Source organism: Hesperophylax consimilis, chromosome 28 (assembly GCF_061612785.1).
Source record: "Hesperophylax consimilis isolate HC1 chromosome 28, BYU_Hcon_1.0, whole genome shotgun sequence".
NCBI lineage: Eukaryota > Metazoa > Arthropoda > Insecta > Trichoptera > Limnephilidae > Hesperophylax > Hesperophylax consimilis.
The window spans coordinates 6,646,941-6,667,390 of record NC_142863.1 but is presented as its reverse complement, the minus strand read 5'-3'; the positions used below and the strand labels follow the sequence as shown (position 1 = coordinate 6,667,390).

General features: G+C 40.7%; 1 long non-coding RNA gene across 1 annotated transcript; it reads right to left on the bottom strand.

The window, feature by feature from the left end:
* Window positions 1–13,410: 13,410 nt before the first annotated feature.
* Window positions 13,411–15,730, bottom strand: LOC149410094 (uncharacterized). The gene is made up of 4 exons (XR_016305052.1): window positions 15,546–15,730; window positions 15,128–15,318; window positions 13,591–13,723; window positions 13,411–13,503 (listed from the first exon to the last, which is right to left on the bottom strand). It is a non-coding gene; the product is annotated as an uncharacterized LOC149410094 (long non-coding RNA).
* Window positions 15,731–20,450: the final 4,720 nt, after the last annotated feature.

The window sequence follows — 20,450 nt, the reverse complement described above, 5'->3', positions numbered from 1 at the left end:
CAGTAAGTCCTGTATCTTAGTTGTTGTTCCGAAGACAGTCTTGATATTTTCCTTTCTCAATAGCCTGGCAATTCTGTCTGTCACATTGTGCACATAAGGCAGGAAGGCACAGCCTTTCGACTCTTGTTCAATTCTGTCTTCGTTTGGTGCAGATTTGGCTCTTATGATTTGCCTAGTCTGACTTGCTGGGTAACCGTTACGCTCCAGTGCATCGGTCAGCTTCGTAAGTTCCGCTCCGATTTTATGTTCTTCACATATTCTGGTCGCTCGGGTCACCAATGTATGGATAAGTCCTCTCTTCTGCGCTGGGTGGTGGTGTGAATCAGCGTGTAAGTACCGATTCGTATGGGTTGGTTTCCTATATACAGTATGCCCTAGGCTACCATCGTGTTTACGCATCACCTCCACATCTAGAAAAGGCAGGATTTTATCTTCGTTTTCCAGTTCCATTGTGAATTTAATTTTGCTGTGGAGAGAATTAAGATGGTCCAGGAATTCGTTTAGTTTCTCCGTTCCATGAGGCCAAATAGCGAAGACATCGTCGACGTAGCGCCACCACACTTTAGGGACAGCCAAAGCTGTGTCGAGTGCCACTTCTTCAAACTTCTCCATAAAAAAGTTGGCTAGTACTGGCGATAACGGACTGCCCATCGCAACTCCCTCCAATTGCTCAAATAGTTCACCCTGAAACGCAAAGTATCCCGTTTTGAGGCAGTGTTCAAAAAGTTTGCAAATGTCTTCCTCATATATCTCCCTGAGCATTGTCATGGAGTCTTCTAGAGGCACATTTGTAAAAAGAGACACGACGTCAAAGCTGACCAGAATATCTCCTTCCTCAGTCTTAACTTTCTTGAGCTTACTAATCAGATCTATTGAATCCTTAATCCACGATTCGGTTTTCCCAGTTTGCATCTGCAGTAATCTCGAGAGGTATTGGGAAAGTTTGTATGTAGGAGCACCAATAGCGCTGACAATCGGTCTCATTGGGATTTCCTTTTTATGTATTTTTGGGAGACCGTACAGGGCAGGAGTACAGGGCGTACGTACAAGTTTCCTCTGGAAACAGATGGGGTGTATAAACTCAGCTGTTCCGGATGTGACAAAGTCTATATAGGCCAGACAGAGCGGACTATCTCCAAAAGGATTTCAGAACACTTCAGAGCTTGTAAACTTGGCCATCCTGACAAATCGGCAATTGCCGAGCATTTGATTGACACCGGGCATTACTTTGGATTTGTTCCTGAAATCCTGGGGAGACCCAAAACTTATAGAGCACGGCTGATTACGGAAGCCATTGAAATTCATAAAAATCCCGTAAACATTAATAGAGACGATGGAGCTAAGCTCAATAGTTCTTGGTATCCGGTAATTGACGGATACACCAGAGCTAAACGAAGAAAAACCATTTTAAATAATAAAAAATAAAAAAAATAAAAAAAATGATACATTAATGTTAGCTCAGAGGGTTGGAGCTGGCAACACGGTATCACAACCTCATACTTAAGCTCACATTTTAACACAACCTCAAATAACACATCTGCCCTGATGATGGACACTGCAATGCTGTCCGAAACGTTGGCTAAAGAAGGAGTTAGCGCAACACGGCATAATACCCCAAAAACAAATAACAAAAATACTTTTGGCCGTGAAAATCTTAAATCATATTTGACGAACCTCTATGGGGAGGAAGTTCACACACTGGTACGACGATTGGAGAATCTGAGAAAGAGAAGGAACCATTTGCTGGGCAGCCTTGCTTTTCTCAAGAGGTGTAAAGAAGAATCGATTGTACCAGTACACATCCAAATAAAAAGACACATCACATCCCGGAAAGCAGATAGAGTATTCCAAAGAGCGGAGGCTGCACTATTAAGGGAGAGGATCCACAATGTGCGAGGCGAGCTGGATGGAGTATCTCGGGACCTTTTCGCTCTACATCTGCACCTAAGTGCAACCCTTACCGAAGAAGACTGGAGAAAAGTTGACAACATGACTTACCAACAAGCAGTAAGATCTAAGCAGTCAACAGATGCGAGACAGAAACAAAAGTTTGAAAGGCTCAACCGAGACAAAAAAGGTGATCGAAAACAACTCGATCAAAATAAAGTTGTCATCAACATTTCGAACCTTGCGTTGAGCCCAGACGCAACTTCTGTGCTGGCAAAGGGGATGAATTTTGCAGTGGCCCCCAAAAAGATACCTGTGGAATCCATCGTATGTGGTGTAGAGAATGCACTACATACAATGATGAAAGTACACAAAATGTCAGAGGTGCAAGCAGAGGACATCCGGCAAGAGACTTGCCATATTTTGAAAAGGGCTGAAATACCCCGCCCCAATATCACGAAAGGAGAGTTTGCGGCCCTAAAAGAATTACGCGCCAATGAGGAAATCTTGGTTCTGCCAGCCGATAAAGGAAATGCCACCGTCGTGATTAATACGGCAGACTACACAAAGAAGATGGAAGACCTTTTGTGCGATTCAGGCACCTATAAGAAGATTAAAAACAACCCCACCAACAAGATTGACATAAAGACAAGGGAACTAGTGAAAGCTTCTAGCATCAGGAAAGAGGATTGGTCTAAGCTTTTTGTAAAAGCCTCTAGAACTCCTGCCCTGTACGGTCTCCCAAAAATACATAAAAAGGAAATCCCAATGAGACCGATTGTCAGCGCTATTGGTGCTCCTACATACAAACTTTCCCAATACCTCTCGAGATTACTGCAGATGCAAACTGGGAAAACCGAATCGTGGATTAAGGATTCAACAGATCTGATTAGTAAGCTCAAGAAAGTTAAGACTGAGGAAGGAGATATTCTGGTCAGCTTTGACGTCGTGTCTCTTTTTACAAATGTGCCTCTAGAAGACTCCATGACAATGCTCAGGGAGATATATGAGGAAGACATTTGCAAACTTTTTGAACACTGCCTCAAAACGGGATACTTTGCGTTTCAGGGTGAACTATTTGAGCAATTGGAGGGAGTTGCGATGGGCAGTCCGTTATCGCCAGTACTAGCCAACTTTTTTATGGAGAAGTTTGAAGAAGTGGCACTCGACACAGCTTTGGCTGTCCCTAAAGTGTGGTGGCGCTACGTCGACGATGTCTTCGCTATTTGGCCTCATGGAACGGAGAAACTAAACGAATTCCTGGACCATCTTAATTCTCTCCACAGCAAAATTAAATTCACAATGGAACTGGAAAACGAAGATAAAATCCTGCCTTTTCTAGATGTGGAGGTGATGCGTAAACACGATGGTAGCCTAGGGCATACTGTATATAGGAAACCAACCCATACGAATCGGTACTTACACGCTGATTCACACCACCACCCAGCGCAGAAGAGAGGACTTATCCATACATTGGTGACCCGAGCGACCAGAATATGTGAAGAACATAAAATCGGAGCGGAACTTACGAAGCTGACCGATGCACTGGAGCGTAACGGTTACCCAGCAAGTCAGACTAGGCAAATCATAAGAGCCAAATCTGCACCAAACGAAGACAGAATTGAACACGAGTCGAAAGGCTGTGCCTTCCTGCCTTATGTGCACAATGTGACAGACAGAATTGCCAGGCTATTGAGAAAGGAAAATATCAAGACTGTCTTCGGAACAACAACTAAGATACAGGACTTACTGAGGTCTGCAAAGACTAAGTTTCCTCTGGAAACAGATGGGGTGTATAAACTCAGCTGTTCCGGATGTGACAAAGTCTATATAGGCCAGACAGAGCGGACTATCTCCAAAAGGATTTCAGAACACTTCAGAGCTTGTAAACTTGGCCATCCTGACAAATCGGCAATTGCCGAGCATTTGATTGACACCGGGCATTACTTTGGATTTGTTCCTGAAATCCTGGGGAGACCCAAAACTTATAGAGCACGGCTGATTACGGAAGCCATTGAAATTCATAAAAATCCCGTAAACATCAATAGAGACGATGGAGCTAAGCTCAATAGTTCTTGGTATCCGGTAATTGACGGATACACCAGAGCTAAACGAAGAAAAACCATTTTAAATAATAAAAAATAAAAAAAATGATACATTAATGTTAGCTCAGAGGGTTGGAGCTGGCAACACGGTATCACAACCTCATACTTAAGCTCACATTTTAACACAACCTCAAATAGATAAGAAGAAGAAGAATAGGAAGATGCCACCCAAGACAAGCGGAAAAGCAGCCAAGAAGGAGAGATAGGATAGAGATAAAGATAGAGAGGAGATAGAGGAGAGAGTTTTTGTGGTTTGTGACACAACCACACAAGCGTTTTTGTCTGGCTTGTGCACTCAGCCAGGCCCCGCTACTTTTGCCGGCCGGAGGAATCCCGCCGGCCCACTGAACAGGCGCCCGCGCCCACCCAACTGCCTTTATCAAGGCAATCTTTCACGCAAAACACTCAACTTACGAAGATCCACGCTGGCCCCCACAAACCGCCCGCAAGCACCTGAGACGTGCTCCCTTTTTAAGAGGAGTCACCGCTCGACACAGATGACCATGTTCCCGACCCGGATGCTCCCCATTGACCACGAGGACTCCCCGGTCGTGGTACCGCCCGGCGCTCGCCAAATTGCGCATCGCACTAAGACCGGGACCGTGCGCTATACGGTCCCCGCACCACAGCCCCGCCCCGAGGACCCAAGGACCCGGAGACCATCCACCACCACGACTGCCACCACGCCCGACGCCACCGAGATGACGGAGCCCGCAGCAGGCCCCTCCTGGGCAGCAGGACCCAGTTCTGCCCCCACGCGCCCCCCGATAGGCCCAGCGTCGGCCTACGTGGCGCCCCCGAGACCGCAGCAGCCGATGGAGACGGCTGCCCCCCAGGATGGAGGCTGGACGAGGCCGTCCAACCCCGTGAAGAGGCCCATGTCCCCACGGGGACCACAACCGCTCCAGTGTGGCAACCGTTTTGAAGAGTTGCCCGAGGTAAGCGAAGGCGCTGGCGCGCCGCGTATAAAGCGTGCCAATACTAATACATCTTTCTCTCCCGCAGGTACCGGCAGGAGAGACCGCGTTCCCCCGGTTGTGATGACCCTGGGGAACATGACGCACGCGCAGATCACAGCTGCGGTGCAAGGACATCTGGGAGCTGGTAAGCCCTTCACTTTCAGATACAACAGGGGCGGCACGGCTAACATCTTCGTGCGCACGATGGAGGACCACCGCGCCCTTACCAACGGGCTGCGAGCGGAGGCTCGCGGCTTCCACACGTTCACGGCCGAAGCGGAAAAGATGAAAAAGGCCGTCATCAAGGGCCTGCCGCTCGTCGAAGTGGAAGAAATAAAGGCAGATCTGGAATCACAAGGATTCCCAGCAGTGAAGGTGGTCAAGATGACCGCCTCAATTGAGTATCCCCTATACTTAGCGCACTTCAATAAGGAAGTCAACATGGGACAGCTGCGTGCGGCCGTCAAATATCTGTGCCACTGCCGCATTCGCCTCCAGAAGCACAGGAGCAACCATTTACAGCACGGCACCCAGTGCTACAGGTGCCAAGACTTCGGGCATGGGTCCCGAAACTGCTCGCACACAGCAAGGTGCGTAAAATGCTTACTGGAGCATGCTTCGGCAGAATGCCCCAAGAAGACAAGAGATGAGCCCGCCGCATGCTGCAACTGCTCAGGCCCGCATCCCGCCAACTACAGAGGCTGCCCCAAGCGGGTAGCATACGTCGCCTCAATACAGCAGCGACCTGCCAGAAGGGCCCAACGACCGCCGGCAGAACAGAACCCGAGCAGGCCACCTCCTCAGCCGAGGACGGATGGACGCACATGGGCCAACGTAGCCGGAGGCACCGCCCCCGCCCAAGAGCAGCGCGAGACCGCGCCGCCCCCACAACCCCGCCCACAGCAGGAGCCCGTGCGCGCGTCCACCTCTTCTGAAGACAACCTGGACTTGATGGCCCTGCTCCAAGGCCTCCTGAGGATGCGATCACAGCTCGCCCGCTGCGCAACAAGAGCAGACAAGCTCGTCATCCTGATTGAGCTCCTAGACACCCTCGATGCCTAATACCGAGACGGTGAAAGTCCTCGTATGGAACGCATTTAGCGTGCGCAACAAGACAGACGAACTGCTCGCTTTGGCAAACGAATTACACACCGACATTATTCTCCTATCAGAATCTCACTTGAATCCAAGCGTACCGCTGAGAGTGCAAGGTTTCGAGATTTATCGTGACGATCGACAAGGAAGATCAGGCGGAGGAACCGCAATATTCGTTCGGCAATCTATGACGTCCACAAGAATACCTACTCCGAAGTTGAAGCACGCTGAAGCCACGATTATCGAAGTCACCATAGAGGGTAGAGCGCATACCATCATCTCCGTATACTGCACCCAAAGTAACCTAGTGAGAGAAGATCTCAATAAATTGCTCAATCTGGGACCAATTGTTGTGATGGGAGGCGATTTGAACGCCAAACACAACTACTGGAATAACTACAGAGGTAATGCGAACGGAAATACGCTCTTTACACACATGCAGACGAATATCTATTCGATAATGGCGCCCGACAGACCTACGTACTACTCGCGACTATCTAGATATCCGAGTACATTGGATATAGTACTCGAGAAAAATGTTAAGACAATATCTCCACTGCGCACATTAGACGAACTGTCTTCGGACCACCTGCCCGTGAGCTTTACTATAGGCGGCACAACTTCAAGGACCCCCAGAAAACAGCGCAATTACAAGGATGCGAACTGGGAAGGATTCAAAAAAGAAGTCAACGAACGAATTCATCTCACTTCGGGAACTCTGCGCTCGCCACAAGAAATCGACGCAGCTACAAGCACTCTCACAGAGATTCTTCAAACAGCACAAGATACACACATTCCTCTCAAAGAAATACACCCATACACGATCAAGCTTCCCGAGTACGTTCTATCGCTCATCAAGGAGAAAAATCGCCTGCGACGCATGTTTCACCGCACACGCGACGAATATTTCAAGACAGCGTACAACTGCATGCAGAGGGAAATCAAGACCGAAATCGCAGAACTCAAGCGCGAACTCTGGGACAAAAAAGTCGCATCACTCACGCCGAAGGATAATTCCCTATGGAAAATGGCAAGCGCGCTGCGACATAAAGACTTCACAATCCCCCCGCTACAGAAATTGAACGGCCCCGGGACGGCGCTTTCGCTACAAGAAAAAGCTGAAACACTCGCCGACGGGTTCGAGAGAGCCTACGCCGCTACAGACGGCCTTTCCGACCCGGCTACGGACCGGATCGTAGCTGACTCTCTACGAGACTTGAACGCAGCAGAGCAGACAAACGCTGAAGATATTCATTTCACAACGCCGAGCGAGATTGCGGTCACAATCAAGCGACTCAGAACGAACAAGGCGCCGGGAAGCGATCAAATACACAACATTTTACTCAAACATCTTCCTCAAAAAGCCATCATCTACACAACAAAATTGTTCAATGCCTGCCTCATAACCGGGCATTTCCCCCAGATTTGGAAATCGGCGACCGTGCTGCCTTTCGCAAAGCCGAATAAAGATAGAACGCAGCCGACAAGCTACCGGCCGATTAGCCTATTATCTACGCTGAGCAAGGTATTTGAACAAATTATACTCAACAGGCTTGTACCACACCACGACGACAACAAGACTTTGCCAGACGAGCAGTTCGGCTTCAGAAAGAGGCACTCCACGACCCATCAACTCACCAGAGTAGCGGAATTTATCGCAAGAAAATTTAACGAACATCGCTTCACCGCCGCTGCGCTCATCGACCTAGAGAAGGCATTCGACACCGTATGGATAGACGGGCTCGTGCATAAGCTGCACCGCACTAACACGCCCATATACCTAACGAGACTGATACAGGAATACCTAAAGAATAGATCGTTCAGAGTGTTCATAAGGAACGTGCTATCTTCAATGCGTGAGATTCCAAAAGGCGTCCCGCAAGGAAGTTTACTGGGACCATTTCTCTTCATTCTATTCACCTACGACATCCCCCGAGACGAGAGATGCAATCTGTCTATCTACGCAGATGACGTCAAACTATACGTTTCTTCGCTGAAAGCGAACATGGCCGCGATTTACCTGCAGAGGGCGCTCGACGCGCTCGTAGAGTATTACAAGAAATGGCGCCTGAAACTGAACGAGGCGAAAACCGAAGCCATCATGTTCACGAGAAAACGTATAAATAGAACACCTGACTTCAACATCGAAATGGGAGGACACAGCATAGAATGGAAAGATGAAGTGACATATCTGGGCCTGACCATGGACTCCCGCCTCAACTGGAAATCTCACCAAGCGAAGATGCACACGCGCACGCGACAAGCGATCGGCATGATGAAGCCAATTTTCAATAGACTGAGTCCGCTACTTCCCAAAACCAAACTCCTCGTCTACTACTCGCTCATTCGTCCAGTACTCTCTTATGCGATTCCCGTATGGAGCAGCATCTCACACTCAGACCACAAGAATCTACAGACACTTCAAAATCTCTGCATTAAAATCACATACAACACGAGACTCAGAACAAACTTGAAGAGATTACACGAACGAGAACAAATTCCAACTCTATACGAATTCACACACAGACTGACTGAACGCTTTTACAAATCACTCACACTTAGTAAAAATCAACTAATACGAGACATAGGACAATACAATGCTCCCAGCGACCTGACATTCAGATACACACATAGACTACCTAAACACATCCTCATGGACCATGACCACATATGGCACATACCAGAACTAGACGCGGACGAATAGCGAGCAGTAGGTATTTCCTAAACTCCCGACCTTCCTCCCAAATATATAATGTTTATATATCTATTTATATATTTATATAATATTTTATAATTTGTATGTATATGTATGTTTATTTTCTATCTTCCCATAAGTATATATTAACATAAAAACAGACACACACACACACATCTCAAAATGCAGGACATCATATACCGATGTTACTGAAGGCCGCATACGTTTCAAGTTGACGTTCGGCCGCTCCTTCCTGGGTAAGGTTTTCTGCGATTTTCCTTACTCCCAACGGCAAATGCGGAAGGATTCCAACAATAGGGCGCAGCCAAAATTTCCCCTTCCCATTCCCAACACAACACAAACAGACACGTATGTAATATATGGCCGCTGTAGGTCGCCGCTGGTGCTGATGCTGGATGATGATACATGCAATTTTAGTAGGGTTTTTAGGTAACAAATTTTTTCCCTACCGAGAAAAATACAAGGCCTCTAAGTCTATAAAAGCCAGGTAATATTTGAATAAACCCATATGAGGTAAAAATTGTGAGGCGCATATGACGCCGTTCTATTTGTATAAAGAACATTAACTTTAAATTCAGTTAATTTAAATGATTCACCACTTCATGGAATATAAGAATCTAGAAAATGAAAAAAAAAAAAAAACAACCTCAAATAACACATCTGCCCTGATGATGGACACTGCAATGCTGTCCGAAACGTTGGCTAAAGAAGGAGTTAGCGCAACACGGCATAATACCCCAAAAACAAATAACATGAATACAACATTATTTAATTAATCATTTTTTCTTGCAATATCTGCAAATCCCCAACAGCACTTTCCGGTGGAAATTACAATTAGAAATTAAAAATAATTCTCTTTAGTCCATTACCTGTACCTAGGTACTCTTTCATTTATACAGTTTGTATTGTTTCTTTCTGCCTATCTTATCTTCTATTGCCGTGTATTTGCCGTACTAATACATTATTTATTTTTAAGGTTCTAACGACACTCTTATTTCTTGCGACAGGGTCATACCAAAAAATTGTGGGGATTGATTTTCACTCAAGCCTGTCGCAACAAACAGTGAGCCGACACTTGAACGAGATTGTGTCGGCATTAAACAGAATAATGCACCGGCACATCAAATTCCCAGGAACACAACAAGAAAGGAATTCCGTCAAACAAGGGTTAGTTTTGATCTATTGTATTTTATTGTTACTTATCTTGTTTACCCGAGGATTGTGGCATATTCAGATGACAGACTATAACGTCTCCACCAATGAGGAATGAATGCATCAACATGGATATTATATTGGTATACAAGCGTAGTCTAAGGCCAATTTAAATAAATAATATATCATTATCGTCATAGAATAGAAGAACTGTAAAAATGCCATCCATGTAGATTTGAATGGAAACCAATATCGCCACTGACTTGGTACCTTTTGGTTCTAACCCATTTAGCACATGCTCTATCTTTCTTTCACTTGAATTTCATGATGAAACAGTTTTTTTTGAAATTTAAGCAAAGAACGGTCCGTCTTAGCGATTAAAGTAATATGAATTTTATAACATGTTGTCTGTATCGAGGTTGAAGGAAGGAACAATAAGAAATACAAAAAACAACTAAATTACATATGTGGTGTAGGTAATATTTTATATTTGTAGATTTATAAGAAAACAACAGATATTCATCTTTTTACAGCCTCCATACAGTTACCAATGTATTACAGAAAAGATTATGCATTTAGAACACGTACAGTAAATGAGAAATGGTAAAAACATATTTAGATAAACAAGTAGTAGCAATAACAAATGCATGATACAGTAAGTACATGTGTATATTATTACATACTAATCCAACTAAACGAATCATTATATTGATACTAATCCTACTGAAATGTTGCACCGCTTACGAAAAGTAAAGCCATTCAAAGAATGTGTGTACAAATGAAATAGTTATGTGAACGGCCCTCTAAAGTATTGCCACTTAGTCAAAGCACGTTTGTCTCAGTAACGTATCTACACTCTATTCATATCATCTACGGTATATTGAACATTTAATATAACTCAATATGAATAGTGACGTTACTTTGGAAAAATTGTGTAATTTGTCATTTGAAATAAAACAAAATGTTACACTAAATTTATGGTTTACAATGAAGTAGGGAAGTATTTAAGTACAAATCTTATGACTTCAGAAAAAAATTTGGTTTTGATTTATTAAATACATAAAACAAAATCAGAAACATACTTTTTCAGATGCGAGATCAAAAAAGTAGATCATAAAACTTATAGCGATAAGTTGGTACAACTAGAAATGGTTGATAGGAAATAAGTAAGAGTTATAAAAGTACCTTTGCTACAATGGGTACTAAATGGTAAAAAGTGATGGTACATGTGCCAGAATCGGCTGTTAATTAGTCATATTTCAATAAGGCGCCGCATTGTCGCGTCTCCAATACATAGTAGTGCTGCAAGCACAGCTCTCAGCTTGTTGTCCTGAAACCATAAAAACAACTAAATTATAAAAACTGTATTGATAGTTCAGTATCTATATCGATTTTAATCATAAAACTCTATATATGTTTCAGGTTTATGAGAAATATCAATTTCCGGGTATAATTGGATGCATAGACGGAACCCATATAGCAATAATAAAACCCAAAGTCCACGAAGAGGCATATTTCAACCGAAAAGGTTTCCATTCGATGAATGCTCTCATGTTAAATAAATATAATTTTTTTTAAATATGGACAAACTAGCTGATACACCCATCATATAAAATATATCATGCTATTTTTCACCTGTAGATATGCGACTCAAACCTAAAAATAATAGCTATATGTGCGAGGTATGGGGGTGCATCACATGATGCACACGTATGGGAAATGATGGCAATAAAACCACACTTGGAAGAAGCAAATAATCAAGAAGCTTTCTGGCTTTTAGGTAAATTTCATTCATGTTTTTAATAAAGTGGGCTATTTTTAATGTATTTGTTCAAATATGTATATCAAATATTATAATATTTCAGGAGATTCAGCATTTCCGCTTAGGCCATACATGATGACCCCAATCTTAAATGCGGTACCGGCATCACCAGAAGAGCATTACACGAAATTGCAATGCAGGGTTAGAAATTGTATAGAACGCTGTTTTGGGATTTTAAAAGCAAGATGGCGCTGTCTTCTAAAACATCGTGTGCTTCATTATACCCCAGTAATGGCAGTGAAGATAGTGAATGCATGCGCTGTTCTTCACAATATTGCCATTGAAGCTCAAATGCCAGAACCAGAGGATGTTATTATTGAAGATGATTTTAGAGAGCTGGTCAGAGATATTTAACTGTAATATTAAAACAAAATCGGGAGAATTTTCGCCTAAAAATCGGGAGAAATTTGAAGAAATCGGGAGATGACTAGAACTATTATAATAAAAATTCTCCCTTGTCAACAATCCGAATCCCGTTTACTATTTCCGAAGCAGACCATTAACAACGATCTAAAAAATCAAGAAGCAGCATAATTGTAGATGTTGCCCATGGAATGACGCAATTTTCCGTATCATTCGATGGAGACTTATTTTTACGTCTGTCAACACAGAACATTTTTTGTGAAATTTGAAGACGTCAAAATTTATTGAATACCTATCTATGTACATAAAAATTGAGCGGCATTCAAACAAGTAACGATTTTTGTCCTCGGGATGTGTCTACGATTAAATGAAACTAAACAATCTTTTTATTTTCAATTTTAATAAGCAACCATCCAATCACCTCATGAGCTTTTTCTTCATATCACCTGGCTTCACATGTAAACGTGGACAAAAGAGATCTCCTGCTTTTTATATGCGATTGTGAGGACGAATGCCTTGTCAACGCATCTCTTCCTGAACAAAAATTTATATCCTTGTTGCAACTTGGATAAACTTTCCCACTCTTTCTTATAATATTGCGAATATTTTTTTAGCACTGCTCCTACTCGTTCCTGCACCGCGATCAGAATCTGAATTCGAACTCGACATGTTAAAAAAAAATAATATGTACGAGGAACCAAGAACCAAAAAAGCGAATCGAGGCGTTACGTAATAAATTCTAAACTCTCGCTCGTAAAATTCATAGATTATCGGTTTGTATAGGTCTAATTCTAATACATAAATATGCTTAGATAATCAGTATTCTCTAATTATTCATGTTAATACCCTATTCAGGGGAATTTTCTTTTTGCCTGTTGAGCAGACCATAAACAAAAAATCGACGAGTGACGACGATTCGCTGCTTGCTTTGAAAAATCGGGAGATATTGATGCCATTCCGGTAGATCGGGAGATGAAGTGAAAAATCGGGAGATCTCCCGAAAAATCGGGAGCTTCGGGAACACTGTATTTATTAGCGCGCTGAATTTTGACGTTTCCGCTGAATTTATATCACATATTGACAACAATTGATTCATTTATCACTCAATAAGGAAAAATGACCGTAAGTTGTATTATTATTTATAATTTTCATGTTTATTCTGTATTTTTTTACGTTGGTAAATGTATTTCGTAAGGTATCGTAACCTTTCCAAGAAGTAAAGGACTTTATAACCTCAAATTCGCTTTGAAGGAACGGTGTTTTATACGCACAAATGACATTTATTTGTAGATTTCTTTTCACCTCTTTTCTTTTTATTGCCATCATTTCCCATACGTGTGCATCATGTGATGCACCCCCATACCTCGCACATATAGCTATTATTTTTAGGTTTGAGTCGCATATCTACAGGTGAAAAATAGCATGATATATTTTATATGATGGGTGTATCAGCTAGTTTGTCCATATTTAAAAAAAATTATATTTATTTACCATGAGAGCATTCATCGAATGGAAACCTTTTCGGTTGAAATATGCCTCTTCGTGGACTTTGGGTTTTATTATTGCTATATGGGTTCCGTCTATGCATCCAATTATACCCGGAAATTGATATTTCTCATAAAACCTGAAACATATATAGAGTTTTATGATTAAAATCGATATAGATACTGAACTATCAATACAGTTTTTATAATTTAGTTGTTTTTATGGTTTCAGGACAACAAGCTGAGAGCTGTGCTTGCAGCACTACTATGTATTGGAGACGCGACAATGCGGCGCCTTATTGAAATATGACTAATTAACAGCCGATTCTGGCACATGTACCATCACTTTTTACCATTTAGTACCCATTGTAGCAAAGGTACTTTTATAACTCTTACTTATTTCCTATCAACCATTTCTAGTTGTACCAACTTATCGCTATAAGTTTTATGATCTACTTTTTTGATCTCGCATCTGAAAAAGTATGTTTCTGATTTTGTTTTATGTATTTAATAAATCAAAACCAAATTTTTTTTTGAAGTCATAATATTTGTACTTAAATACTTCCCTACTTCATTGTAAACCATAAATTTAGTGTAACATTTTGTTTTATTTCAAATGACAAATTACACAATTTTTCCAAAGTAACGTCACTATTCATATTGAGTTATATTAAATGTTCAATATACCGTAGATGATATGAATAGAGTGTAGATACGTTACTGAGACAAACGTGCTTTGACTAAGTGGCAATACTTTAGAGGGCCGTTCACATAACTATTTCATTTGTACACACATTCTTTGAATGGCTTTACTTTTCGTAAGCGGTGCAACATTTCAGTAGGATTAGTATCAATATAATGATTCGTTTAGTTGGATTAGTATGTAATAATATACACATGTACTTACTGTATCATGCATTTGTTATTGCTACTACTTGTTTATCTAAATATGTTTTTACCATTTCTCATTTACTGTACGTGTTCTAAATGCATAATCTTTTCTGTAATACATTGGTAACTGTATGGAGGCTGTAAAAAGATGAATATCTGTTGTTTTCTTATAAATCTACAAATATAAAATATTACACCACATATGTAATTTAGTTGTTTTTTGTATTTCTTATTGTTCCTTCCTTCAACCTCGATACAGACAACATGTTATAAAATTCATATTACTTTAATCGCTAAGACGGACCGTTCTTTGCTTAAATTTCAAAAAAAAACTGTTTCATCATGAAATTCAAGTGAAAGAAAGATAGAGCATGTGCTAAATGGGTTAGAACCAAAAGGTACCAAGTCAGTGGCGATATTGGTTTCCATTCAAATCTACATGGATGACATTTTTACAGTTCTTCTATTCTATGACGATAATGATATATTATTTATTTAAATTGGCCTTAGACTACGCTTGTATACCAATATAATATCCATGTTCATGCATTCATTCCTCATTGGTGGAGACGTTATAGTCTGTCATCTGAATATGCCACAATCCTCGGGTAAACAAGATAAGTAACAATAAAATACAATAGATCAAAACAAACCCTTGTTTGACGGAATTCCTTTCTTGTTGTGTTCCTGGGAATTTGATGTGCCGGTGCATTATTCTGTTTAATGCCGACAAAATCTCGTTCAAGTGTCGGCTCACTGTTTGTTGCGACAGGCTCGAGTGAAAATCATTCCCCACAATTTTTTGGTATGACCCTGTCGCAAGAAATGAGAGTGTCGTTAGAACCTTAAAAATAAATAATGTATTATGAGTACGGCAAATACACGGCAATAGAAGATAAGATAGGCAGAAAGAAACAATACAAACTGTATAAATGAAAGAGTACCTAGGTACAGGTAATGGACTAAAGAGAATTATTTTTAATTTCTAATTGTAATTTCCACCGGAAAGTGCTGTTGGGGATTTGCAGATATTGTAAGAAAAAATGATTAATTAAATAATGTTGTATTCACCTTAAGTTCCAAGGGCACTCCGGTTCTTATTTTATTCAACATCAAAATTTTCCTTATAAAACTATCCCTTTGCAGCGTTGGACGTTTGCGAAAGTTTCCTTCCAATCTAAATTACGCACAAATTATGTACTTAAATAACCCAAATTAAGAAACTAATAATCTAATTTGTTTACGTAAATAGTTTTTTCTTGTAGTAATTGTTGAAACGAAGTGTAATTTCCATAATCTGTGCCTAAAAGTGCATCGGTTAGGTATATATTTATCAATTCGGTTGAGGTATTGTTTAATTCGAAATAAAACAAATTACTTGCCTTTTAAAACTAGTAAATTCGATTTTATTAACTTCGAAAAATATGTCGTTGGGCGATATAAAGCTCTAAACGGTCCCAAACCAGAGGTAGTTCGACCTATTTTGATAAACCCGACAATCAAGCCTTTGGAGCTATAATGTTTCTAGCTTTCGGAGGTAGAGAGTACCAAAGTTAACAAGAACTGTCAAAATACAAGGAGCGGCGGCAGACGTCGGTCTAAAGCGAAACGTTGAGCTGTCACTTTGTGTTGTCGATTAAATTCGGGTTTACGACTTGCTAAAGAGTACCAAAATCAGTGAAAACGGGTTTGTCAGTCGTAAACCCGCGGAACGGACGCTTGTGAGAGATACAGAGTCAGCCCCCTGGGGGCTGACTTGGCTGCATCTCATTGGCTCAGAGCAAAAATTGTAGTTTGATCTCTCGCTCTCTACCATAGCGACTTGTGTAACAGAAAGAGAAGCATTGGCCGTTGTTCCCAACATTTCGAATGATCAATCTCAGGGTCCAATCAGCCAAGTGATTTATTCAGTAACGTTCGATTTGCCTGTTTCCAAACATCTTTACTGTTGATTACCTTAAGTGGCCATGCCTACTATCATAGACAATAAAATGACATCAAAGTTAAAACTTTCAATGCTAAATTAACATTGACGAATTAATTATTGTGTTTATTATTAATGCATATATTTTTAAGTACTGTAATACGTAAACCGATATTTAATATTTAAGCGTATGAAATATGTAAAAAATAAAGTATTAGCTTGACTTTAATGCCACCGTGACTTAAGCTGCTGCCACACGCAAAGCTCACATCAACAGATAATATAAAGCACAATAGCGCTCGCCATACAATCCCATACGGACCCGACACACGTAAAAAGATAACGCGCTATAAGTGTGGTTCTGAACTTCGCTAACCGAATTTATTTTACGTAACCGCTCCCGACGCGATATTTGAAAAGTTATGCGTCCCCCTCTCCGCCGTAAAAAGGAGAGGGGGTCATTTTAATTACGGAGCAACCAACTAAGTTCCGTGTTCCCTTTGACAGCCATGACATAAGCAGCCTAATAATGCATTTCTTATTTATTATGTTAGCTCATATCGTCATGTGTGCTCATAGACATATGAATATTAGTAGACCTGCCCTAAGTGATTAAAGCGTATTATCCCCACTCCCCATACCGGTTCCATTGGAGCCGGCTGGGCTCGCGTATGGCCTCAAGTGAAATTTGAAAACGTGACGTCATCATTCTTGTGCGAACTATGGTCGAGGCATCATCGGTTCATTTTACGAAATAACACGGCAAAATGTTGACTTGTGATATGAAAACTTGTAAAAATAGATGTGAAAAAGAGAATAAACCCAATTGTCGTATTACATTCCATAAGTAAGCATTATTTTACTTTATTTTAAGCTTATTCACACCGTATTATATGGATCAGTTTTAGAAACATATACTATCACATCACAATGTAGCGATTCTCAAGTGTGCTCATCGTTGTTTACTGGGGTAAGTAAATTATGAAACATTTGTAAAAGTGTCTTATCTAAATACTCTGAAACTAACTACGACTCTGCAAACAGAAGAAATTTACTTTGCCGAATTTGGACTTCGCAAATTAGTTCATAACGTGGCGAGTAATTTGCGCTCCCATGTAAAAATGTCTATTCATTCAAAAGCAGATTTTACTTTTAAGAACTAAATGGTGATATTATAATGCGAGATGCCTATTTACTGTCAGATTGATTTATTGACGAATCACAGTCAGCTTAACCCCCTTCGTTCTTCAACAGTTGATTTTACCCCTCGCCATTATCTTCTCGTCTATTAATTCCTATGTCTGTGTGTGTGCTAGTAAATTTAGAAACATAAAAAAAAACTTTATTTCGCAAACATACTTAACATATATTTAAAATATAAATATTATCAATATTTGAATTTGAAGTAAACAAATTTTCGCCCTTTCAAAATCAATCATATTTTTAATCTCAGTATGTTTATATGGTAATATCATTCGGTTTTTTTGATAAAGTTGGACGGCCTGATACCTACATAGAGAAGCTTCTAGTTTGTTCGTTTGTTGATTGTTTTCAATTGTTTTCCTGGGTAATCTGGTTTGCTCTCGTCAGCTCTCGTGCTCTCTTCTCGTTCCCTGCCCTGGTGTTGGTCCTTGCCGCCTTTGCCATCGACATTTTTGGAAATCCACGTGAGCTTATTTTACAACAATTTATTATATGTCGCTTTCGTCGATCGGCGTGCGAACTGCGAATTTCCTGATTCGACGGAGAGGTTATGTCAGGTTATGTGAAAATGCGCTATTTACGCGCAGATTGTTTAAAATCTAAAAAGTTTATAAATAGCATTTATAATTATATAGTGAACTGAGCACTGCTGGCGGCATCATCATCTGAGGATGAGCTGTCCAACAGATCCAGCAATAGGCGACAAGTAGCATCCATTTCGAAAACGTGCCCAAGCTGTCAGTAAGTAAAGTTGTCACTTTGACAGATGAAATTATGTTCCTCGGCCGCTCTCGAATTCAACTGACCCCCTCTCCTACCATAGGAAGAAATATTTGATAGCGTCGTGTGTCGGTAGAAAAGATGATGCGCTGTACATTAACTTTTGATGTGAGCTTTGCGTGTGGCAGCAGCTTTATGGTGCTGCCACACGCAAAGCTCACATCAACAGATAATATAAAGCACAATAGCGCTCGCCATACAATCCCATACAGACCCGACACACGTAAAAAGATAACGCGCTATAAGTGTGGTTCTGAACTTCGCTAACCGAATTTATTTTACGTAACCGCTCCCGACGCGATATTTGAAAAGTTATGCGATCCCCTCTCCGCCGTAAAAAGGAGAGGGGGTCATTTTAATTACGGAGCTACCAACTAAGTTCCGTGTTCCCTTTGACAGCCATGACATAAGCAGCCTAATAATGCATTTCTTATTTATGTTAGCTCATATCGTCATGTGTGCTAGTAAATTTAGAAACATAAAAAAAACTTTATTTGGCAAACATACTTAACATATATTTAAAATATAAATATAATCAATATTTGAATTTGAAGTAAACAAATTTTCGCCCTTTCAAAATTAATCATATTTTTAAGTAGTATGTTTATATGGTAATATCATTCGGTTTTTTGATAAAAGTTGGACGGCTTGGACGAAAGTTGAGCTTATTTTACAATAATTTATTATATGTCGCTTTCGTCGATCGGCGTGCGAACTGCGAATTTCCTGATTCGACGGAGAGGTTATGTGAAAATGCGCTATTTACGCGCAGATTGTTTAAAATCTAAAAAGTTTATAAATAGCATTTATAATTATATAGTTGACGGCATCATCATCTGAGGATGAGCTGTCCAACAGATCCAGCAATAGGCGACAAGTATCATCCATTTCGAAAACGTGCTCAAGCTGTCAGTAAGTAAAGTTGTCACTTTGACAGATGAAATTATGTTCCTCGGCCGCTCTCGAATTCAACTGACCCCCTCTCCTACCATAGGAAGAAATATTTGACAGCGTCGTGTGTCGGTAGAAAAGATGATGCGCTGTACATTAACTTTTGATGTGAGCTTTGCGTCTGGCAGCAGCTTTACTTGGCCTCGCAAATATGTTTCACTCTGTTGACACTTTTTATAAGTAGTCATTTACCGAGGCAAGCTTCAGCGTTGCCAGGTCTAGGGAAATTTCCCTAGATCTAGGGGAGAATATAAAATTCTAGGGAAAAGGGAAATTTTCACAAAATCAGCACAAATCTAGGGAAATTTCGTACTTTTTGGCAAAAAAATTTTTTACATGACAATATTATTGGGATTGCCAGTGAACATAAATGTATTTTTATTTTTGGGATTTCCAGGAATCTTAAATAATATTGATGCACATAAATGAAGCAATGTTATTTTTAACACTGACAACTCAAAATTATATTTATGTTCCTAAAAATATTAAAACCGGGAACTTCTTAAAAGTTTCAGATTACGGCTTTGTCTATGATCATTACAATAAGAAATTATCTTCTCTCAGCTTTTCACTTTTGGCTTTCCACTTTCGGCAATTTCGGTTGGTTTACAGTGATTTTTATTAAGATTTCTGTTTTGAATTCAGTGGTTAGTACTTTGAAATTATTATTATCTCTTTCCAATTAATTAACATGTAAAACAGGGTTAGTGTCCCACAAAGTTCAGCGTTCAGCTACTAAGTTTTTTATTAGCTACTTTCCAATATATTCAGTGTTTAGTTTAACACAACTTATACTATTATGTGTTTGGTATAAGTACACCCTGAATTTATAATATAGTATTTATTATAGGTCAATACGATGGATATACCTTCGACTTCTGGCGCAAGGAGGAACCTTCCGGATGAGGATAATTCAACTTCGGCCAAAAGGCCTAAAAAAATGTACGCGCAGAAGTACCAGGAGAAATGGGAGAGCGAACAGGTTTTTAAAGGCTGGCAAGAAGAGCAATAAAGGACCTATTTTTTTTTCTGCAATACTTGTAGGAAAGATTTTGTGTGTGGAAAGTCGGAGATACAGAAGCATGCAAAGGGGGCTAAACATGCTGATAATATCCGAG